Below are 25,928 nucleotides of genomic sequence, written 5' to 3' on the forward strand. Positions count from 1 at the left end.
ACCCCATAAATCCCATAAAAATTTAAATAATTTGGTGTGTTATACATTAAAAGGGGAATTTTAGGCATTTCGGGAAGTCTGTACCTCTCAAGTAACTCAGCCAATGGGGAAAAAGAAAGGGAAATGCAGCCGGGAAATTAGGATAAAAAGGAGGCTGCGTCCTCTGAAAAACTGAGAGACCCCAGGGGAAATGCCCCATGGCCTCTCCCTTTATTCTAATAAAGTAAAAGGACTCCTCTGTCTCCTTTTTGGACATAAACCTCTGGTGTTCGTGGATTAATTAAGTCCCATTGTTTCTCTTATCTCTCAGTGCCAGTTTTATCTACCAGGAGACCCAGGGCTTGCTTGCAAAGACAGATCTTGTCATTCCTCTCATCCCTGAGGGGAGGAGCGCCCCGGCTTTGGCTGCCGAGAGAGCCCCGCCGCTGCCAGCGCGGCTCCGCGCAGCCCCAGCCGCCGCAGGGAGCCGTGCCTGGGCCGCGTAAGTGGCTCCCCAAGCCGCCTTCGCTTCCTCGGGACCGGGTGGGCGAGGGGTTGGAGAAAGCGCCGCTGTCGGGGCTCTCGGCCGGCTCGGACGTGGTGGGGAGGGGTGCTAAGCCCCAGGTCCGGAGAGGCTTGTGCGGCCGGAGGGGCTCTGATCCCCGCCTCGCTCCGGGAGTTATTCCTGGCGTCGGGCGGCTGGCGCGGGCGGAGGAGCAAAGCGGCTGGCTCTCTGCTGCCTTTTAAGTCCGCCGTCGGAAAAACGGCGCTGGCGTTCTCCTGCCGAGAGCCTGGTGGCTTCTGCTGCCGGGGAGCGCGGGGGTGGATGTGGCACAAGGGGAAAGGCTCCTGAGGGCTCCTGGGTGGCACCTGTGGGACCTTGTGTGCTGGTCCTGGGATAGCATTTGCTGCTACCGTAAAGCTTTGGAGGCGTCGATGGGTGAAACGTCCCTCCTGGGGTTTCTGACAAGCTCGCTCAAGGCACTGACTTTACCTGGGGGTGCTGTCCGTGCAGGTGTTACCCGTGCAGGGGTTGGCTGACCCAAAGCACGCAGTCGCAGTGCAGCCCCAGTTCTCCAGTGCGTTTTAGGAAGTTGAGGAAATCACACTTCAGTGGAGAGCCTGAAGTAGGTGCAGGTCCCTAGCTGTGGTAAAACAAGTTTAGGAAATGTAAGATTGTTCCTTTCTGCCAACTTTGCATGTTTAAATCTAGAAAGGTGTTTGAAGTATATATGACCCTACATATGATGCTACTGGCAGCTGGAGAAAACTAGTCCAGTAAAATAAGTTTAAAATTTAAGGTATCAGAAGCAGCAGAACAAAATCCTTCAATTTTAAAATATTTGGTATCAGTTGAGATTTGTAATACTGTTTGGATGGTAGAACATTATCAATCTGATGCAGGGTCTGGGTGAACTCCATTAACTCGTCTGAATTGCATTAGTTTTGGGGAAGAGGGTGTTTCACACCACTTCAGTTCTGGCAACACATGTAGTTTCTGCTGATTTTTATGCTGGTGCTTAACACATCATTCCAGCAACTTACCTCTGAAAGGAATAGAATTTTCCTAAAATTTGGCCTAAGGTATGAAAGAACTTTCTTCAAGCCTACCCTCTGCTTCTAGTATATCAATAGCCAATATTATTTTAGAAGCTTTCAAAATTTTTTCTTTATATTCTTCCGATTAAAATCTATCGTGAGGCATTTGGGTATTTCAGAGATGGAGGAGGTAAGACAATGGATCATGGTATATAGAACTTGTATATATTGAAACAAGCTGATGGTAGTTTGTTTATGCTAGAAAGACAAAACACATTCTGTAAAAGTTCCTGTAGACATTGTCCAGACTCAGTACAAAGTGAGTCTTGGATTTGAATTTGGATTACACACTGTGGAAAATGTTTTGAGTTCTGGTTTGTGTTACCTAACGGCATGAAAACATCGACAGTAAAAATAGGCATCATGCCTATACAAAAACTAAGTTTGTTTTCATTGACATCTGTGATGTACTACATGCTCAGACAGAAAAAAGACATGGTGCCTGCCTGCCCTGCTCCTGTAAGCAGATCTCCATGGCTGCAATTGATTTCATTTGACTCTGCCCCTGTCCACACAATTTTTCTTATCCCCAGCCCACTGGCTTCTGATACAAACTGGCAGAGAAATAACCCCACAGGGACATAAGTAGCCATATTGGTATCTTATGAAAAGTGCAGTGATGTTTTATATGAGTGTCATGCATTTTTACTCTTTTGCCACACGTTGTGATGAAGATTATTCATGCATGGAACAAGCTTCTGTCTAAGTGATGTTACTAAAATTCAACTTTGATTCTTCAGATGTGAATCAAAACTGTCACTTTGTGAAGATTTGATGCAATGAAGTTTTGATCCTGAAGCTCAGTATGTTGGGTACTGTGTGCATGCATAAATGGTCTGACCAAGGTTCCTGACCTCAGTAAAAGTGTACTTGATAAGATGAATTACAAGGTAGCCTTTTCTAGCTTTGTACACACAGATTAAATCAAAATGAGTTTCAATTTTCTTAGTAATCACAGAATCACAGAATATCCTGAGTTAGGAGGAAGCCACTAGGATCATCGAAGTCTAATACCTGGCCCTGCACAGGACAGCCCCCAAAATCACACTATATGCCTGAGAACATTGTGCTGATAAATTAATGTACTGTCCTGGGGTGACGTAACATATTTTAGTTATCAATGCCATATAAACAAGGGCGTAGAAAGCTAGCAATGCCATTTCAATGCATACTTGTGCCTTTAAAGCAGAACTTCATGCATTCATGCCAGCTTTTTCCATACTAAGATATTAAAAATAATTTTATAAGTTGATGAAATTATTAAAAATTATACAGTATAGTAAAAAGTATTTGGAGCCACGCTTCTGTGTCTGTAAATTTTCATGTGTCTGAAAGCATCCATCTTCACAATACCTTTGCCATTTAGCACATTGACCTCGATCTTCCAGTATTGTGATACAATTCTGATCTTCAGGCTTCTCAATTCTTCACCTCCTTTTGTTTGTTCTCCAGTTGGAGAGAATTTCATCTCACTGGTTGAGTAGCTGAGAAATTTAGTATTGGTAAGTCGACTGACAGGGCTCTTGGAAGCAAACAGTTGAGCTTTCAGAAAAAGACAAATGCGTCCTCCTTTCTGCTGGGAAAAGCATTTGTATAAGCGATCTGCCACTACAACCCCAGTGAGAGTTATAAAGGTTACTAGTAAAAGTGGCTTCTGGGACTCCTAAGCTTACTCATTGCTGAAAATCATCCAAGGTCACAGTATTATCATGCCTGATCTAAAAATTCCTATTTATCCAAGTGGACATACTCCAAGGAAAAGATAATTTAGAAAGGCACTGAATGTTGCCCTTGTCTTCATGAGTTCCTGCATTGGATTGCATATGTGTGGAATGAGATATATTTCTGAATGGATATACAATACTGATGGGAAACATGACTGTCCGCAGGATGATTTCAGGACATCTTGTTCTGCACACAACTGGAGAAGAAATTACCTCAAATAAAGCATTCTGGTTGCAAGATGATTGTTGCAGGTCTCTTAATCCCAATATATGATCTACAGCAGTTACATACGTGAATATCCCTCTTTCTCACCTGACCATGAACATAACCCCTGTAGCAATGAGGATGGGAAGGCTGTGACAGTCTAAAAAATTGATAGTTTAATGGCTGGTGTTGAGCCTGTGTTTATTGAGCATGGAGAGGTGCTACTGGAATAGCATACATAGATAATTGTCCTATCTATTCTTTCTTTGCTGCGCCTGTAAAGATTCTGTCCTAGCCTACTTGGACTCCCAGGTATATGTGTGATGGTTGTGAATATATATAAGCAGCCCCCCAGCATGTGTTATGAAGAACTAAGCAACAAACCAGAGTAGAATATTTCATTAGTAATGGAGGTCATCACAGAAAAAGTCTATCTCCATTCACATATTGTAAAGTTAATGGAACCTCTAAGGCAGATGGAGCCTCTCAAAATTTTGCCTGAACAGTCAACTTCTGAATGGTATGGAATGGTAATTGCAGAGCTCTGATGACAGCTATCTACTCTAGTGTGGGGTATGGCTTCTAGAAACAGTATCTAAAACTAATTTACATAAAAATCCAGGCCATAGGGTGACTTCCACAACACTTTAGAAGAGTTTAGTCTCTCATTAGTGTCTGGATGGCTGCATGTGTCTGACAAGTAATAGTAAACTTGGGGAAAAAAAATGAATGAAACAATCATTTATAAACTAACATTATCATCATGGTTATTCACTGGCTCTGGTTCTTCCCTTTCACTTTTGTAGTTACCTTTTCCTACCACACCCAGTAGTTAATGTAGGCGACCCAAAAGACCTCCATGCAGTTGCTAGAGAAAGGTGGATTTTTGTGCTCTCAGTTCTCTGTGACAACTCATCAGAAATGCAGTGGAGTGCACACGACATCTGCTGTTTCTGATAAGTGATCAAAACAGGCAGAGTCAGTGTTCGTGATTCAGTTGTTCCTCTTTGTGGTAGTAACATCAATTTTCAGAGTCTTTCTGCATGGTTGGTTTCACTAAATGACCTCATTTCTGAAAATTACATTGTCAGATGTAAAACTAGAAAGGGATGATTGCATTAATCCAATTAACTGGTTACTAGACTTTTTGTGAATTTATCTGTTGTAGCAAGGTAACAAAACATAGAAAGGTGTCAACTGGCAAAATGCAAATAAATAAACTTCTGCAGGGAGCTTAACCAGGGAACATTTGTCAGTTGAGATTGGACTAAAGGAAAAGACCCAACTGTACCAAGTGAGTTTGCCAGATTTTTCTTCCATCATCTGTATTTAATATACGAATTTACTCCACCTGTGCTTTTTGCTATCCAGAATATTTTTCTTTGAGAAACATACGGAATAAATGTATTATTGCTTTAAAGAACATTATGCTTTAAGTGACTCTTTTAGGGGGAGGGAGTTGGATTCATGCAATCTAATCTTCCTTTAGTGTAGTGACAGTGAATGATGTAGATAAACTGTGCTATAGCTCTGTAAATTCATGTAGCTGATCTCTGCTGCTTGCCCACTTTGTTTGAGGTTAGTTATTCTTTGCCTGGAGTTGTATTGCAAGCTGCTTGACAACATGGGAAAGCGATTGTGCTTGTTTTATTTTGTTTGTGCAGTACCATGCACATTGTGGTAACAGAATAAATAATAATTTAAACAGAATTTGGAAGGGATTATTATTGTACTTTTTAATGTTTCCTTAGACTGAGAAACATCTCCATATTATTTAAGGAAATTGAAACATTTGGATATTGTGCAGATATCTGATTACTCCTGTGAGGGCCTAAATTAATTCCTTTGAATGCACTGTTTATGAGTGATTTGGTCTGATATTGATTTTATTTTGCCCTCAAATGTTTTTGGACTATCATGCAGTTGGGAGAAAATGATGGGATGTGACTTGCCAGGAAATATTTTCAGCACTGTGAATTGGATGAAAGTCTTGTGGACGTGTAGAATTAGCATGCATGTGTGATTCTTTTCATAGGTACAGTGCTTCAGTGTGCTTTTTGGAGACAGTGGTTTAGATGAGTAGGCAGTATTTTTGATCCTTGTAATGACAGTCTAACTTTAAAGCGGTGGTAAGTCTTTGAGTTTCAGAATTTATTTACTCTGTTCTTGCTGCAAGGATTTGAAGAGGGGGAACTTTTTAGGGTAGTATGGAAGAAGAATCATGAAATATCAGGTTTGTCATGTGCAATAATATGTACATAGTAATTTCCATGTTCTGTCGTTATAGTTCTTCCTCACCAATATGTTTTTAGAAAATCTTGATTCCTTATCTCTAGACACTGTTTACCAACCTGTGCCCACCCTCTTTCTTTACAAAGACTCAAGGAGGAGCCCTGGGTACTTTTTGATAAAGAGGGGCTGTTCTACAGGCATAACAAGGCCTCATTCTGAGTGAAGAGGGAAGTCCTGAGCTGGAGGCTTCCTTCAGGCCTGGTTGTAAAAGGTGCCTTCTACATCCCTGAATTTGGCTTTTTTTTTAAAAAAAATATTTTTCAAGAAGCCATGAGTATGCACTAGGTAAATTGCTCTTACTGGCTAACTAGTAAGAGAAAAATTACACTTATCTCAAACTAGATTGGTAAAATGATTCGATATTAAAAATTCAAATATATGAATTACCAGGAAGTACATGTTGGTTGGTTAGAAATACTATGAAATTTGCAATTATAGTAATTGCTGTCAGATGGAGAAGTTCAGAGAAACAGAAATCAGTGTTTCTTAAAACACAGTCTATGGTAAGACTTCCTATTGCATATAATAGACCTGCTTTGAGGTTTTTTATTATTTTAAGGTAGCCTGTGTACCTGTCCTTGCCGTAAGTATCTTATAATTTCTGTTAGTTTTATTCAGTGCCCCAAACCCAAATTGACCACAATAGTTGCTATCAAAAAGATTAAAATGTCTCCCAAGGAAGCCTCAAAGGTGAGTTGCTGTTCCTCATATTCTCAGAGTGCTGTTTTTGCTGTTTCTCAGCTTCTTTTTTTCAGTGCAAACTGCTGTACTTCCATTTACATCAGTTTGTACGGAATAACTTCAGGGTTTCCTGCTCAGGGAAATACATGGTTGGTGCAACAGAACATCTAGGAAAATGATGAGAGAGAGCATTGTGTTTGAAAGACATCTTGGAGTGTGTGGATGTGGGGCAGTGGCAAATTTGTGTTATGCCAGTTAAATGAGAAAAAAGAATACCAAGAGGTTCCCTGTGGTAGTTTGTAGCTGAAGATGAGATGATGCATAGAGGAACAATGGTGATTCACACGGTTTGCTCTTGAGAGTTTGAACAGGTTTTTTAAGACATGTGGTAGATCCAGATCACCTGAGAGCTCTAGGTTTTCAGTCACATTCTGCACAAATTTTTGTACTGCATAGAATGTATGTTATGAATCATATCAGGTCTTTGTAAAATTGCAGAAAAATAAAATGTATTGTAAGTAGAGCATTCAGTGAACAGTAGAACATTGCTTGCAGAACACTAGGAAGAAGAACTTACTTTGTGGTATTTGGTGTTACTCCTGCTGACCTGACAATAATATAAATAGGTTAGAACAATTCCATAATGAACACCAAAATTATTTAACTGTGTACTTTGGACACCAAAACTATTTAAATACATACTTCTGCAGGAATGACATGTTGATAAGTACATTTTGTATGGAAAGTGTTCTGATTTCACAATTGATGTGTTCCCTGTTTCTTTCTTTATTAAGTATATTTTATTATCAAAAAACAATACAGAGTTAAAAATTGCTTGCCTAATTAGCAACAATAATTACTTTATTTTGCTGAAGTGCATGACACACCAGAATTTGAGTTCATGAATGGTCTAGGCCAAGATTACCATGCAGACTAATCAGTAATCTTCCACTGCCCTCCCCAAACACATGTACTCCCAAAAATCACACATTCAGATTTTACAGCTTCTTTTTATTGTAGGTTTGCCAATTACAATATGATATTAATGATATGACTTTCCTACTAGTCTTGCTTTTTGTTTGTTTCTCCACATTTGCTTAATTTTTCCCATTCTCTTTCGAATGCCCAACCTCTGATACTGTATAATCTTTTTCTGGGAATTATGTCAACCAGCTGTTGCTGAAACACCTTTAGATTTTTAAGGCAATTACTATATGTTTTCGGAAGCTAAAAAATAGATGTTCATGAATCATTTGGAGAAATCCCATTTGTCCCCTGAAAATGCAACTTTCATCATCCTGGTAGAGCCTGAGACTGAAAAATACCATGTGGTAGCAATTTACCATTTGCTATGAGGTGTTCTGGTAGAATGAATGTCTCAGAGCAATGAGGGATTCATTGTGTGGATTTTGCATGGTAGAGAGAAGAATCTGAGAGGGGAAAATGAGCTGTGTAATGTACTTTCTCTAAGTGAAAGAAATCTGTTCTAATTGTCTCAACATTGATTCCTTAGTGGAACAGTGCTTCTGAGTGTCTGGTCCAGAATGTTTTCTAGTCTCCCATGCAATGTCCAGATCTTAGAAATAATTTATTAGATTGTTTTAACTTATTTTTAAATTTATGCTTGTGTCTTATTCTGAAGCAATTATTGTCAACATCAGACTTAATAACCCTATTTTGTATTTCTAAATGTTGCAGTCACAAACATTTATAAACCTTCATTCATTTTTTTCAGTTTTACAGTACTCCGAAAAGTCTTCTATGGTGTTTAATTGCCTATATGCTCCACTTCATTAGTTGTCTAAGCAAATAATTTCAGAGTTGTATTTAATAAGAGGGCTTTTTTCTCCTATTCGACAGCTTTCCTGTCCTATATGGTAACAGATGGGTTGCACTTAGTTCAATGAACCAGACGCAAAATGAGCAGAATTTGCAGTTAAATACTGTTTATGTTGCATTTTTATTCACACACAATAAATTAAGTCAGATTCCTGATTATGTAAAGGGAATGTTTACACTCTTTCATTGAAATTAATTAAAATGTATCCACTATGCTCTGTGAAACAGGTAGCTTTCAGGGCCTGGCTGGGCTTATAGGTACAAGTTGTACCTTTCTCACTGAAGCTGTGTCAGCATAAGGAACTCTTATGTTGTGCTCCAGGTTGCTATTTCTTGTTCCTACTCCTGTAACCATCCCTCTGTGCCTGCACAGCTGCTTGTGGTTCTGTGCAATGAACTGGAGTAAGAAACATTAATCTTTTTTCCTGGGATACTTTTGATTGGGGATCAGTTCCCCAATGGTTCCAGATGGAATGGCCACACACATGGCCGTGCAGCAACAACTAAGGAACAGACACAGAGGAGAGAACAGACTTGAGTAGTGTGAGCTGCTTCAATTGTACCACCATTGGAAGAAACTATTTAACATGCTCCACGTAGCTGTAAAACATACCATAATTTCTCTTACACCCTCTGATTTTTGTCTTGACTTCCTTTTAGACCATCTTTGTCACTGAAGAAAGCATTAGTTGAAAAACTTTGACCATGACTGTGGCATCCCTCAAACTTTTGAAGCAAGTTTTGGCATTTAGAATTATTCTTTTCCTGCATCCTGTAGAGTCCAGTTCCATAGTTTTGTTCCTTTGGACTGGAACTAAAGAAAGTAATAACTTTTCAAACAGAAGAAGATATCACTCACTAAGTGCATTTTTAGTGATACTCTTCTAGATTGGCTTGGTGAATGACTTGTATTTGAAATGGTTCTGAATGAAGGATTTTGGATAGTTCTTACTTTTAATCTGTTACATCTTTACTATAACTGTAGCTCTTCTATTGCCTATTCGACTTGATTCTGATTTCTCTTTGGCATTGTAAATAGAGAATAGTTTCATAGGAACCAGTGAAATTACCAAAGTGACAAAAATCTTTCTTCTTCCCATCCCCACCCCAAACATTATCTCAATTCTCATTTGCACTTGTTAATAGACTATTATAAGCTATCAGAATTTATTTTTAAATTTTTTCTTCAAAATTATTTTCTTGTGCTTTTCCATGAAAATAGGCAATATTACAGTATATTTGTCCAAACAGCTATGTGATGACTGGCACAAATTACTCCTGTAGAGGATGGTGAGTGTGATAAGTATCTTCCTTTAATCTTCATAAAAGAACAGTGAAATACAGTATTTTAGCTTGGCTGAAACCTAGCTAATAGAAGTGTGGGTTTCAGTGTTCCTTATGCTTTCTAAGGATTGGATAACAGGCATTACTGATAGCACACAGACAGTGAGTTGGCTTAATTGCAGCTGTTTGCAAATGGCAGAAAGGCAGCAGAAAAACAATTATGTGAATGTTGCTCATAGTGTTCCCTGTAGGGGCAGCTTGGGGTGACTGGAAAAGAAACCTGGAACTATAAGAGAAGCTCTCCTGGTACTTTGATTCCTTCTATGTTCAGGGAAACAGGACTCTGGAAACACATAGCAAGGCATGTGACTTATGTGACTTTGAATTTCATCACCTCGTTGGAGGAGACTTCAGACTCTGGAAAACATCATCTGTGTTGAAGGGGAAAGTTGGAGCAGTTGGAGACATACTTCCAAGTGCTATATGTAGAATCTGCTTTGATAGTAAATACCCCCTTGAAAGCACATTCAAAGGCTGAAGGAAGACCTAAAAATATGGTATAAAGCAACTTTATTCACAATGCTACTTCTGTGGTGTTCTCCAGAACAGCTAGCATGGATGATGGCTTGAGTGTGGAGAACTTTCGCATTTCTCTTAGCAAACTTAGAAAGCAGGGTTTCAGGAACCACAACAAATAAGTCTCCCCAAAATTAACCTGGGAATAAATCTGTGAATTGGATAGGCTATAGAAGTTGTTTCCCTCAATATGAAACTGAGTCAGACAGGGAACTTGGATGAGGCTGAATATTTTACCATGGATTTCTACTCTGGAGGCCCAGGAAGGGAATGTTTGGATTGCCCCATCAGAAATACTGCAGTCCTTGACTTTAGTATTTTTCGTGACTCATACAGTTCTGCTGAAATGTATTTGACTTGGTTTAGTATTGCTGATAAATTGGGTAAATTACTGGGCAGAAGAGAAAGATAAGGTTCTGAGAACAGACTCTGAGGTAGGAGCCATTACAAGAAATACGTTTTCTTGCCTGAAGAAACAAAACTTGATATTGTAATAGCATTCAAGAAATTGAGAAGTGGGACATGCTTCAGACCAAGAAGAGAGAAACTACTGAGTTAAAATCCTGCTCCTAAGGTTGCAAAATGTGAAACAGTATGTAGCATGTGTTCAAACTGGTGTTTCAGACTATGGTCCCACACCAGGCTGCACTGTCAGGAGTGGCTGTGTGTGTGTCTTCAGGCTTTTACAGTGTACCCCCTTGCTTTTGGATGGTAGGAAGAGTGTACTGCCTGTACTGCCTGCCACAGCCCTTTTGCTATACTGAGGAATACACTGTGTATTAAAAAAGTCCTGTGAACCAGGTGGACAGTTACCAACAAGAAATTTGTGACTGAAAGGAAGGGGAAGAAGTCTGCTTTGTATGGATTTAGATAGATGAGCAGCACTTCCTACTTGAATTCCAAGTTCATGTACTAAGACCATCTCAGCATGTGGTGGGGATGATCTTTCATAATGGTCTTCTCCAGAAACTGTGGAAACAGAAGACTGAAATAAGAAAGTAAATAAACCCCTCCTATAAAAATGCAGCCTCTGTAGGTTGCTGTCCTTGTCTTTCTTAGCTTCCTTTTCCTATGGTTCGCACTGAAATAAGAGTACGCACGCTGAAAATAATGCATGCTGAAATAGAACTTAGGCTGTTTTTTCTAATAAATAAAGCAGAACTAATAATTCTGTATTATTTCTGTAGTATCCTTAATATGCTTTTTGTATTTCAGATCAAGTAACTTGTAGTCAGAGATTCATTTGGCCTTTCCATCAGTGAATGCCACATCAGGGTGCAGGATGTGGTGTCAGTATTTAATTAATTTCACGGAACTTGGAATGGAATAAGACTTAAAGTAACTTTTGTAACCGTTTTGTTCTAAATATCTCTATTCCCTTAAGATGTACCAGTAATACTGTGCATTGAACAGCTGAATTGTCCAAGTTTACTTAAAATGGGTTTGTATTTTGCATATGTTTCTACCAGTGATGGGGTCAGATTTTACACACTGTTATGAGTCATTCATTATCAACACTGCTGGAGTGTTACATTCTAGACTTTGATCTTGCCATTCAGAATGTTGTGGCCTTTCTTGAAAATAATCTTGTCTTTATGTGGAGTTATGGTTGCATCAAAAAGAGTAGAAATATTTTAAATCTTGCCTAGAGTAGTTAATCCTTCTCCATATGTACCCTGCAGTAGTGCTGGTACAAGAACTTGTGCAGCAGCTCTGCAGTAAATTGTATCAGGAAACCAAACAGGTTCAAAATTTACTTAGTACCTACCTACCCAGTGTTACTGTGTCTCTGTTTCCCAGTTTAATTCACTTTTTGCAGCCACAGAAATGTTTATGTTGACCCAAGGGAAAAATGTAGGAGTGAGCATCCAGTTAAGGTATACCACTTATTTTGGTGGAAATGCTGGCTAGAGGTTTTTAGTTCCAGCTGTGCTATAGCTGCTGATGAAGCAAAGGCAGCACAGAGCTTAACTGTCTGATGTGATAAGCATCTTTATATTCAGGTGGGTTGCACACCAGCTTTCAACTTTTGCACCTGAGCAATCAGTATTATTTGTGTACAGTGGCAGTGTCTATTTCAGCTACTGGTACAGCTCTGCAGGAATAAAGCTGTAGAGGAAAACTTCTGATGCTGTGGATTCACTGACCACACAACTTAGATTTTGCTTCTTGTGGGACAGTTGGTAGGATTTCAGGTTAGTTTTTGTCTGGTCCCACAGGCTCAATTTCCATTACCACTTGGAGTGTACTTGGTTGCTGTTCTGGAATACATATCCAAATTTCCATTCATATGAAAGGATGTCTCAGGATTGTTCCATGGAGTGAACCAATGCACAGTGAATTGTCTGGATGAGAGGGAAAATATCTTTGAAAATATGCATCTGAGCAAAAATGCTAGTGTAAACATACCAAGGATTATTTGGCTCTGCCTGTAGATGCTGAAGTCAGACAGTCGCTCTGTGGTATCAGTGGGGTTTCTGTTGTTGTACATGACTCTCCCATTCTTTCTGATTCCAATCCAAAGCTTGTTTTGGTGACAGCTCAGCAGCTAGTCTCGCTTTGATCTCCAAGCTCTGACACAGATGCATTCATTCACTTTTTGTTGGTGGCAGAAAAAGAGAGATTTTCCACATTTTATCACCCATCTCTATCTACCTTGGCAGTATTCTATGCAAATTGAGCTAAGGATGACATGAAGTTTCAATCAAATAAAGGGTTTTGATTAGACTGTTCTTGGTGTGCACATGTGTTCTCATAAAATTTAGTAACCAAAGAAGAGAGTTTCTTATTCCAGACTGACTGTGGATCATCCACTGATGGAAACATAGAATCACGGAATACCAGCTTGTAAGGGACAACAAAGATCATCTGGTTCAACCTTTCTCAACAAAAGCTCGGTCTAGACAAGATGGCCCAGAACCCCATCCAGATGAATCTTAATAGTATTCAACACTGGAGAATGCATCACTTCCCTGAGGAAGTTATTCCAATAGCTGAATGTTCCTGTGAAAAATTTTCCTTCTGTGTCCAACTGAAATCTCCCCAGGAACAAACTGTATCCCTTAGCCCTTGTCTTTGCCATGTGACTCCACATAGAAAGGGAGTATCCATCTCCATGAAGCTTTTCCAAAAAGAGTGAATTTTAAAGACAGTACTTCAAAGTGTTTCATTTGCTGTGTAAAGGAAAATGTTGAATCTGAATAACCTAAAGAGCACCAATGAAAGAAGCCTGGACATGTGTTTGGCAGATGAACCTAAAATTATAGCTATAGTGGGAGAGAGTGATGTGCCACTCAAAAAAAAAGTATTTGGCTCTTCCCTTTCTTCCTTTTTTCTTCTTTCTCCAATTAGTCAAGGTGTGCTAGAAACAGTACTGAAACTTCTAATGTATCCTACATTTCTTCTGCCTGAGCCTCAAACAGTATAGACAGGAAATAACATAGTTAAGTAGTTCTTTGAAAAGTAGCTTATTTTTCATATCATCATGTCATATCACATCACATCATCATATCATATCATCATATCATATCATATCATATCATATCATATCATATCATATCATATCATATCTATCATATCATATCTATCATACCATATATCATATCATATCATACATATCATATCAATATTAGGAAAAATTTCACAGGCCTTAAAAATTGTGTGCAGTCTATAGCACTGCAGATAACTGATCTTTTTCTTTGCTACATCATTTCTTGCAAAATAGTTGAAGCAAAGGCTGTTTCCATTTCCCTTGATACTTCCAGTGAAAGTCCATACTTTCAAATGCTTTAGTTTATCTGCTGTTGACTATAGAAGTACAATCTGTAATATGACTGGGTGACTGCAGGATATTGCTTGTAACATTTGTATAAAATGGATTGTGCATCTTTTTTCCCACAGTGAAAATGTCTAGACTCTTCAGAACCTTAGTAAAGCTATTATCCAGACAAATTAGTTCTGTGAATTTGAGTCACATCAACCTCAAGAATTATCCAAATAGAGTAATTTTACTGTTAGTTATAATACAAAACTCTGCTTAAAATCTGTAAAGCTGACAGAAAATTGTTTATCAGATACAGTCCAATCTTTTTTCTTCTTCCTCAGGTTTTTTGGGTTTTTTTTAAGAAGATTTTCTGTTAATCTAAGTGTTAAAAATATTCCCCATCAGAGTGGGTGTTCTGCTGTGTAATAATTTTGGCTGTCTCTGGGCATTGCTAAATTGTATTAAGCATAGATGTCATAAGGAGTAATTTACGGCTAACATTTGACGGCCAGCCTATGGGTAGAAGTCCATGTAATACCCAGTGGTATTCTTAGGGAGATGTTCAATTAATTTTGGGGAAGTAGGGATGTCATAATCTTTGTGGTATCTTCTTTTTGATCTTTTATACTGTTCCAAAATTCATACCAATGCCAAAAATTAACTCTTCCAGATCCATGACTTCTCATCTGGTTTTGATTGCACTTTTCAAATAGCCTTTGATCCAGCATGTGCTTGTTACTGGTGCTTTCTTTGTGTGCCATATACTCAGTTTGATAATTTTTTAACAAAGAAATCCTCTGAACAAAACTTACATTCACTTCGAGTCCATCTCCTCACTTTTACACAAGCTCTAACAAATGTGCTTTGTTTTACTTCCAAGCAGTTAAAACTGTGAACATTAAATTGTTTGGTCTTTTGTCTTTTGTGGAAGAACATGGAGAAGAAAAGAAGCAATGTGAATAAATTGAGTTAAGCTAAGTTTAGAAAGAGCCAGAGTCATAGTTTTAACAATATCCCCAGCTGAATTGTATTTTCATGCTCTGTTTATGTGTTGTCTTTGAAGAGAATCTGTTGGCAGAACATAACTTTAATCATATGAGTAGAATGAAAGGAAAAATGAAATTACTTTAATTCTTGAAGAAATCATGGCATGTAATCACATAATTTATCCCAGTGTATATTTTATAGTGATAGGCATGAAATGGTAAAGTATCTACTTTTTCAGATGCATTTTCTGCTCTTTTGGATGATTTATGCATAGGTAATGACAAAATTTCTAATGTCACACACTCACACAACTATCAGCAGAGAGAAAAGTTATAAATAAAAAAAAAAAAGTATTTTTTTTCTGAAGGAGGAGCTATCTTTGATCTGTTTGATCTCTGGGCTCAGTAGCTCTACTGCCTTTTTCTCGTTTTCTCATGTTTTGGCCTAATAGCTGTCACCAGTGTCATAAGAATTATTGCAGTTCAGTGCAAAGTCCACCAGTATCTTTCAAGGGTAAACTTATTTTTTCTCCTCTGAACGATTCATCCATTTGCTATTGGCCTGCTCTGAACACCCTTTCAGAAGCATGCCTGGCATACAGGCATACACACAGTTGTCTGCTGTTTGTGGTGGGTTTTGCAATTCCCATCAGAAAAAAACCCTTTTAAGTCTTTTAAGGCCTCTTTTGAAGATAATTGATCAGACTCTAATGATTTAGAGTTTGTTTTGGTTATTTGTCTCATTTCTCTTTGCAACTGTTGGGAATTGCAGAGTAAGTGAAATGTGTCCATCTGTACCTTTGTGAAGTCTTAGCCTTCCTGCTCAGGACATTACCTAGCTAAGCTAACATGTAGAATAAGTTGTCTTGAAAATTTCAGAAGAAATACCTGTCTATGGTGCATGGCAGAAGAACAACATTTTTCTTTTTCAGACTTGTACTCTCAATTTTCAAAAACTTTTCTCAACATTACGTCAGCAAGAGCCTGTAGAGTGTCAACATCCAGTTATCTTTAGGGACAATCAGGGTGAGGTTGGATGACTGCTTGTGCTACTGGAGAGTTACACACAAGGAGATAGAACATCTACCATCATTTAGGGGTAATGTAATTGCAGATGTTTTGAACACAACAGGCAGGCTGCTATGGCAGTTTCCTAAAGTATCTGCAGTGCTGGTGCAGAGTATCAGATTTCATTGATTTTTGTCTTATTTTTTAAAGTTTTGTGCCTGCAGAGTTTGGAAACACAGAGGAAATTAGACGTCAGGGAATAAATCCCTGCCTTAATCAGAAGATGACAATTAATTCCAGGTGAGTCACCTGGATTATCTTCAAGGTTGATTTTTACCTTTTGTTCAAGCCAGAAATTCTGCTGTGTATATAATGATAGATTTCTAAAACTATATTTGGTTAGCGCCAAAAAGCATGTCCAATTTGTGCACCACTGAGCCTTAGCAGCACAGTTGCTCTAAATGCAGAAAATTTCAAGGAACTTTTTGTCCTTCATATCCTTTTATCAAGACCCAGACTTCCTGCCTTGGATTTCCAAATTTCCATCCTATTTTGTTACTTCAGTTCAAGCTTGTTATGTCTTTTAGGTATACCAGATTGATAGCATTTAGCAAGGGCATTTTTTTAGAAATTGTTTCTTCTCCAAACCAAATAAGCTGAAAGAATCATGTTGTTACTAATGGATGAAGCACGGACTAGTAATTGCTTCATAGTTCTTCTTTGTTCCCCCTCTTTACCAAAAAATTGATAGATAATGTTTTAGGTAGTTCAATAACAGATGTTAAACTCTGGGATGGTTTGTTTGAGAAAGCTACATAAAGTTTGTGAAACTGGAGGTATTTTGGTCTTTTGACTTATTATTTTTAGATTTCAGTGGAGAAATGCTGAAGAACAGCAGTGATTTTCCTTCTGTTATCATCGAAGTATTTCTAAATTGTTTTTCTTGTGAACATTAGAATTATGTTAGAGGTTCTCTTTGAGCCAAAACAAACAATTCTTACTATATAACTAGAAACAATTTAAAATATTTTAAAGAATATTTTCATAGTGGAGCAATTACTGAATCTTAGTATTTTCCTGTCTGGTGAATCATGATTAAAGTAGGCAGAAAACAATGAAAATTTGAACCTAGTATGTATGTGAAGTGTGGGAAAGGGTCAAAATTAAAGGGAAATAAAAGAAAGTAGCTGGAAGCTTGGAGTCTGATCACAGGGAACATTTGGTTCTTAAGCCTCTTCAGCTGTTGGAAATTGAGATGCATGAGATATGCATGTGCATTGCTGGGTAAGTTTCTAGGGACAGTAATAAAGAGCAGTAGTTTGACAAATGCATGCTAAAGCGGCATTTTCTGAAGGCAAATAAAGCAATGAATAGGTGACAAAAGATCTTAGCCAAGGTATTCTTGCTGACTTGTTATCATTTAAACTAGCTAAGAATTGTTTTTAGATTAGGCATGAAGGATTTGACACTGATTATAATAATTTTATGTAACAAAATTATTTTCTGAGTGTCTCTTGCTGGTGTAGAACAATTAAAGCTTCATGTTTTTATAGTATTTCCATGGGGAATGTGTATTTACTCTTCATACCAAAGTTTTTTGCACTATGAACACGTGTATCATCTATAGGTGGTACTAACCAACGATCAGGTTCAATAAAAACCACTAGTTTGGTGAAATATTCCATCTAGTACTAGTAAGGGAAGTGGTGGCATTTTGAAATTAGGAGTAATTTCTATAACATTTTCCATTCAATATTTTTCCCCAGAGGGGTTGTGTGTGTTCTAGTTACTCTATGAAACCGGATACCTGATGTCAGAAGCTTTCTGCAAGTAGCTGCTAAAATGGGATGTCTGATCTCTCCTGCCTGTTATTTCCTCGACCATTGCACTTCAGCTAGCAGCTTGTTCTCTGGGTTTGGCCCTTGAGACAGAAACTCTGTCCTGGCCTCCTTTTGCTCCTGGGGCAAGTAAGGAATGGGTTGTGGCCAGACCCTGCCTCTGCTCACACAGGGAGCTGGAACTCAATTTGCTGTTGCTGCCTACAGAGCTCATGAGAAGAAAGTGAGCAAGCAAAACACTTTTACTCCAAAATTGCAATCCAGCCATAATAACAGTATCTTTTTGAATAGCAGGAACTGAGAAATAATGTTGTTTGCACTCATGAATACACACAAAGCCACATACACACAATATATGTGGAAGGATATTTCCTTGGTGACAGCTACTCTACTTATTGCCGTGTCTGGACTTTTGAGGGCCTGACTTGTGCATTTGGAGTAGGTTTTTTAAGCAAATATACCTATCTTTATTAAGATCTAGCGTTCTATAGGATTTTCCCCCAACTTACTCACAGCATGGCTGGGGATGAGGCTAATTTTTTGTATTGATTTAGAAAAAGTGGTTGATTTAGAAATAAACAAGGGGAGAAATATCTTGTTTCACTTGAATAAGTAAAAGATTAAAAAAGAAAGAAATATATGAACATAGAATTAAAGCAAATATGAAACAAGCTGGTAACTAAATGGCCTAGACGTTCTGTATTGCTTGTGTTCAGTACATCTTAGTTAGAAGAGGATGTTTGAGGGAATGATCTCTGTGATATCCCCCGACCTTTTCAGTCAGAAGTTGGTCATGCCATTCAGGATCATTGTATGTGGAAAAGGAAGAAAGTTATTGAGAGGAGGAGGAGGTATAGAATGTTAATTGAGATGCTTTGTGTTAGCTGAAGATAGAATAAAAAGTAATAAATTTATGGGGCCTTCTGTTCTCAAAACAAAATAAAATTGGAAAATTGTATTTTGCCCAGTCTTCATGTAGGAGAAGAAATGGCTGTCCCAAAAATTTATCGTCCTATTTGCTATGTGACACAAATTCTCCTGAAAACACATTTGCTAGTATTTAACTGGTGCATCATCAGTTAGTACTGCAAATACATTACTGCAGGCAATATTCATGTGGTTTGTTCCTCTGGGCTATTTGATAGTCAGTGAAGTAACTTCATAGTTACAGTAAATGCAATTTAATGCTAAAATTACTTTTAATTTTTATAAGCAGAACTGCCTCCTGGAAAAACTATGGAACTGCTAAACTGTTTGCTTTTTCAATACCTCCAGACGATTTATATTGAAGATAAAGTTGCAAGTGAAGAACTATGCCGTGCTGGCCGGCTGGGAGAAACACACATGCAAGCCTGAGTTGGATTTTCTTCTCTCAAATGCTTGTGTTATTCTGTATGTTATTTATTATTTGCGGAATACTCATTGCTTTATGAACCAGCGCTTGTGCTTCTTCAGTGCTCTGCTGAAATGACACTCCTGTTATTGCTGAACTTGGATTTATTCCAAGAGAAGGTCTGGTTTCTTCATGCAGACTTGCCAATGTTTCAGTCTTTACATGTAACATGGATCTGAAATGTATATCTCCATCACGGTTATGCAATTGTCATGCATAGCTGTGATTTGATTAAAATACAAACAAATACTTCTTTCTTAAGAGAAGTGCACAGAGGGCTTTTGATGTACCCTCAGAAGATGTTGAACAGGGCCTTGCTGACTGCAGTACTCAATGTTATGTTACATCATGGAGCTCTGCAGCCTGTTCAGGCTCTCTGGAAAGCATGGTTAGGGTCACTTGCTGTACCTATTGCTAACTCCCCTGGAAATCTGTGAGCAAGATCTCAGTGGGCAACTATAGAGGTAAGTACTAGTTTTTGCTGTATTTTGAAGTCTTGGTCATGTTCTACTTGTGAGATGTCATATGCAGTCAAGCTCTTTGTTGACTTGCTTAAAAAATACTGAGAAATTTGAAAGACTTTCCAAAAAATTACCCAGTTGAAGGTTGTAATGTTCTTCAGATTCTGTTCCTGAAGCATTAAATGTAATGGTGCTATTTAAAGCCAAGAATGATAAGGGAATGCTCTGGCATTAGTTATCTCACTTATAAATCATTTTAGATGTTTGGATTTATATGAGCTTGATATATACATGTATATATTGAGAATGTCTGTCTAGAGCATCCACATTTAATGTCAGAGGGTAGTGCTCTGTAACAGGGTTGCTGTAGTGACTTTGCAGGTAGTTATTATTCTGGGGATTTCATATTTGAAAGAAGTGGTGTTTGATTTTCAGGATGCAGGAAGTACCTGCAAGGAATCCGGAGTGGTCTTAACAGAAGTAACTTCAGATCACGGAATGCTGTTTAATGCTTCTGGGATTAAGTATTGCATGTGCATTTTATTTATAACATGTGAAATAACCTTTCCTGTTTATGTTGTTTGGTATTGTTCTGATGTATATACCTAAAATGAATCACAGCAGTGCACTTAGCAGACATGTTGTGTCTGGTGTGAGATACATGTGGCAGTGGTGCTGGGCACGACACAGCTCCAATTTCACACATTAATGGAAGCAAAATACTTCTCTGATTTAATATTTAAAGTCCATACAGATCCAGTGAAGAATCTTAATTTAAATACTTTGCCATTATTTCCTAGTAATATTTGGTTGCAAAGGAGATTTTTTCAAAATATTTATGCAAGAATCTCTTAAATTATTTCTTACTGCCTTTGACCTAAGATAAAAGAAATATGGAATATAAATAATGTGTATCTAATGCCTTGATTTCTAGAAGCAAATGAAAGCAAACAACATTAAAACTCTTATAACGGGCAGATAATTAAAACATGCTTCATTTTAGATGCTCCATTATGAGAAAGTTGTGACATCTTGATTAGACCTAGTTTTTCGCTGGGTATTTGTAATTTGTTTGAGATAGCATTTTTTCCATGTGCCTTAAAATCTCCAGTAAGTAAGATCTGTAATAGGAATTCCCCTCCTTCCTCTGCTCCATGATATTTTGGCAAGTTAGGCTGTTTCTGGGATCATCTGTGATTTCTTTTAGTCTTAAGTTAGATATATTCCTCTTTCTTCCTTTCTTGGCCCCAACAGAAAATAGGGGAAAAGGCCACTTTTTAATATATAAAAAATTGAGTTACTTTAAACAGTTTTCAGTGACTCAGCTCAGAATATTAATTGCATAGTTTTTTGAAACAAAAAGACCCACTGGAGCCCAGTAGTGTATGGTGCACTGATCAGATGGGCTGAGAGGGATGGGACTGGACAACTCCAGAAGAGTAGGAACCCCTGGAGCTGGTGCTTCCTGAGCCATCAAACCATCCAGCTGAGGTAGGGAAGGGAGGAAAGAGAAATGAGGTGAATTATTATTAGCTCTTTGCTTAATTTCCATTCTTGCACCATGAAATTAGGTGACATTTTGGGCCTTTCAACTCCCTTGTGGAAGCACATAGGAGCACACCGGCAAAACCATTTTAAAAATACAGATTTTATAGACATTTTAGAAGCCACCTCAGGAGTTTATGCAAGTGAAAAGATTCTTACTATTTCTACTTTAAAACCACTGTCTAAGTCCCTTTTAGAGAATCACCAGCTTTTGTACTTATCAGTACAATTTTCAGCAGGGGAGTGTTTGGGACTTAATTTTGATCTTCCAGTCATTACATACCTTTTCTATTATCACTGAAAAAAATATTCCAGGACTGTATTTGTAAATACATCTCTACTAGTTTTTCAGAATTTTATTTTTTGATTCTGTCAAGTTTTCAACAGAACAGAATACATGGAATTGATCTGATGTTACTTTCTGAGAGGCTTTTGACTGTGCCTTACACAAGAGGCTGTTACTGAAAACTTGGTAACCATGGGGTGAAAGGTAAAGCCCTGTTACTGATTAAAAAGAGTAAGTAAAAAAAAGCAACCTTCATACCATTATCTGGAAAGAAAAATGATTGTCAGGTAGAAATTGACTTAATAGAAATTTTCTGGACAAAATTGTTTTTTATAGGAAAAAGTGTTCACTAAAGATAGTAACTGGAAAGATTTCCCTTTTTGATTCAGGGAAGAAGATAATTTTTAGCCTTTCTAGTTGAAAACATTTTAAAGAAAAATAAAAACAAAACCAGAATAAAGAACCAAACCAAGAGAAAACAAAAATGCCCCAACCCCTCACAGATATTCCAGCAACAAAAAAATCTGAGGAAACTGAGGTGAAAAAAAGTAAGTTGAAGGAAGTCCTATATTATAGAAGGATTGTGAAATAAACTTTCAGTTGGTTAATTCAGGTAGTGAAGAAAGTAATAAATAGAACAGGGTGATCTCGAAAAGCTATAAATGAATCACATTCAAAACAACTAGAAAAGTAGTATCTCTGTACATGATAATACAACTTTAATAATTATTAAGCCAGAGCCTCATTATTTGGGTAAAAAATCTTGATGTTTTGGTTTTTTTGACAGTAAGTACTACTTTTACATGTCGGTTGAATTTACATAGGCTGGGATGATTTCTATGAAATGTGCCTAATTACCCACCTAAGTGGCCTTTAGATGTGCAATCACACATTTGGCATTTGGCTCAAAGATGGACTGTTGTCAGAAAATGAATACCTTTTTTTTTTTTTTTTTTTTTTTTTTTTTTTTTTAATGTTTGCTTCAGTCCAGTATGTTGTAAGTTCAAACAGGCTTATAAAAAAAAGCAGAATAAGATGTTACCCAATAGCTTACACCACAAAAAGTCCACCATGCCTTAATACCTTGTTTTCTGGTAGATCTGTCTCCTTGCTCTTACTGGAAGCCCATTTGTAACATCCTGCCTCTGAGGGAAAAGTGTACTCCCGCTTCAGCTGGCTGGTGGTGCCTTCTCCTGCTCCTTCCCAAGCTGCAGTGTGGAGCTGCATCTGACACACCTTTCCCAGGTGTCCAGGGAAGTGCAAAACAGAATCATTTCAGTTTTGGCAAGACATAGCATCATAGTTTATACATAGCATCATAGTTTATTTTCAATTACAGATCAAGTCTTAGCTTTAACTTTGATTTTCTTGGTTCTTCTTTGTATGTATGACAAACTTTTAAATCTAATTTTCCTATCTATATTTATCCTGTATTCAAGGTCAAAAAAGCATGTGTGGATTTTTTTATCCATAATATGGCTTTAAATAGTTACTTTCCTTCTCAAAAAATCTGATTTTAGATTTAGGGACAGTGCTGTAAGTCAGCAGTACAAAAATTTCCTTTAGGCCCCTGGGAATATTTGGAATTCACCAAATGGTAGCTAGTAGCTGTTTGGGACATGCTTAATACTAGGTTAAACTACCCATTCCTGGATCAAAATAACTAATAGGAATTTGTGCTAACATAGCCCTTCATGCTGCCTATGAAAAGATGCAGGATTTCAGGTTTATTCTCCCTGCCTGGATTAGTCAAGTAGTATGTGATTATTTTTTATAAGTTGTATTAAATTTCTTTTAGAGAAGTTCAGGATTTGAGGTATTTTCCTGAGCAAAAACTGAAAAAAAGAATTATTAAAGAAAAGTCAAGGGACTTGGTAAGTGATAATTTTATTTTAATCTGTACAATATTTTGTAGGAACTAGTTTCGGTAATCTATTTAAAGCATGAGAAGCAATCTAAAATAAATATATTTTTATTTTAACAAATAGGAAGCCCTTTTAAAAGTGTTGAATTGGAATTTATTCTCTTCAGAAATGATCCTGTCATAACATTATAGAGACAGCCTGCACTACTTTTGAGCTTTATAAAGATTGATTCTCTCTTGAATGTTTATGATCATCTTGTGTAGATTAGCACACAGATTGCACTGGATTTTTATTCTCAGAACCACAAGTCAGAAGCACTAAAATGAAGTTACTTTATCTGGAAAAGATTCTTGCTGGCTACTTGATGAACCCTCTTATGAATACCAGTATATCTTCTCATAACCCATCAGAGCTGCACAAAGTGTACAAAACATGTTGTTTCTTTTTCATTGTGTATGTCAAAAGTTGAGTTTGTTACAGTTGGTTGCAAAGTGGAGGAAAGCACTTTTGTTCATGTTTAACTTTGGTGAGTTATATGGCCAAGCACATGGATATGCATGTGCACAGTTAACACCTCTAGTTATATAAAACTCCACAGATTTTTGGCCCATAGCTGTGAAGCTGTGTCTGTGAGAGAAGTCAGACTCAACAACAGACCAGCTTTTAATTTTGTCACTTGGGCATCAGAACTCTGTTTCAGTTTGTTCAAGAGTTTCAAAATTACTAGTTTGGATTTCTTTCTGTAAAATTAAAATGCCCTGAGCATGAATTTCTGCATAACTGTATAAAAATACGTTCATACTCTTTTGATACTCTAAGGGAAATTCTTAAAAGGAGCCTTCCATAGGAAAATAAAATAATTTTGTCCTTCAGTTTATTCCCTCTAATGTGGACAACTGCTTCCTGTCAAGAAGAGAATTTCTAATCAACTTTTTAATGGAAAAAATGTGTTACAAAAGTCCTTGAGGCATGTAAATCAGAGAACACTTGGATGAGGCTCTTTAGACTAATCCAAGTGATACATTTGCTAAGGAGCAGAAGTCTCTAATGTCAGAACTTAATGTTGTTGGTCCAAACACTGCTGGATTTGTAAATGGAAACAAAGTGGGAGCCACAGCTTGGATCTACCACAGCTCTTTCCTGGAGAGAAACAAGAATCTCCTCCAAGAGAGAAGCTGGGTAAGATATAAAGGTAGCTGCCACCAGGCAGCACTCTGCTCAGTCTTGTCCAAAAAGCACATCTGGCATCCTTCACTGATCCCCCACTAGATCTGGCCCTTTATGAACATCTCTCTCATGCTGCTTTGTCCCACACCTTCAGCCACACAAATACATCCTTCAGCTGAATCTACAAAAATTACCTTTGGTGCGTGGCAACGGGGTCTTCTTGTAGTTTCAAGCATGTGTTACTGAAAACACCCCCCAAAACTGTCTGAGCATAAGACCTTTGATCCAAACACTACATAATGGCGATACACGGATCTACCCCACAATGCGCTAGATGGAGGTGGGACGGATGTAAGCCATTTTATTTCACCAGCCAGCGTGCTCCCTGCCTCTTGACTGGGAGCCAGGAGGGTTCAAGGTTGGAAGGCCTTTAGCAGTGTAGCTTCTGTGTGATACCGTTCTCAGGATTAAGTTTTATAAAGTCAGACAAACCAAAGCAGCCTAGCCCTGTCATTGTAATGATCCATAAGTGCACTAGCGCTACCAGGGATGAATCAATATCACATCAAGCAACAAGACAAGAGGCAATGGGCAGAAAATGATGCACAGTAAGTTCTAGCCAGATATGAGGAAGAACTTCTTTACTGTGCAAGTGACAAGAGCTCTGTCACAGATTGCTCAGAGAGGTTTGGAGTCTTCTTCACTGGAGACATTCAAGATATTCAAGAACCATCTGAGTAATTCTTGAGTCATTCATGGACTTGTTAGAGAGTGCTAGTTTGGTAAAAAAATGTTCAGATGTTGCCACAGGTCAGAATGATATTCCTTAAAAGCGGTTGTCATGCATTTCTGCACAAGAAACCTAACCTGTAGCATAACTTGTTGTTTCTATCTTCTGACTGTGTATTAACTATGAAAGAGATAAAGTTCATCTTTACAAGGATGAGGTTCAACGTGAGGAGAAGTATTAGCATTGTCATCAGCAAACCCTTAGCAAAAAAGACCTTTTCTTTTAATATGTTTTTGCCCGTAAGAAGATAGTTGACTTGGATGATGTCAAACTGGACTCCTGGTCTTGAAACACTGCCCATCCTTGTGGAGCACACTTTCTTGGATGCATTTCTCCTTGGATCTTGGAGAGCTGAGGAAAGCTTGTATTCTTCCCTTTCGTGTGGCTGCAGGTAGTATTCATGAAGCAAAAAGGAGGAACCTTCTCTGCTTCTGGAGCACTGGCAGACTTTACACCATGGGAAAAGTAAAATCTGAGAGAAGGTTGCAGTGGGCTGCCAACACAATGTGTTTTTCTACATATTTTCCTAGGAAAGACCTTTTAATGATGAGAAGCATAGCACTTTTCTCTACAAGGTTTATCTTACATTAGCTGAACAAAAATAAAGTGATTGAAGCATGAGTGTTTAGAAGGAAACAATATGCTGT

General features: G+C 37.9%; 1 protein-coding gene across 1 annotated transcript in view; it reads left to right on the top strand.

Annotated features, from left to right (window-relative positions):
- Nucleotides 1–421: 421 nt before the first annotated feature.
- SLC7A2 (solute carrier family 7 member 2) overlaps nucleotides 422–25,928 on the top strand; it is a 67,910-nt gene continuing 42,403 nt past the window's right edge. Inside the window, exon 1 of the mRNA XM_040063802.2 lies at nucleotides 422–481. The gene's annotated coding sequence lies outside the window, so the exon portion shown is untranslated. The remainder of the gene's footprint in view (nucleotides 482–25,928) is intronic.

The sequence above is a fragment of the Hirundo rustica genome, chromosome 5 (genome assembly GCF_015227805.2).
Source record: "Hirundo rustica isolate bHirRus1 chromosome 5, bHirRus1.pri.v3, whole genome shotgun sequence".
NCBI classification, from domain to species: domain Eukaryota; kingdom Metazoa; phylum Chordata; class Aves; order Passeriformes; family Hirundinidae; genus Hirundo; species Hirundo rustica.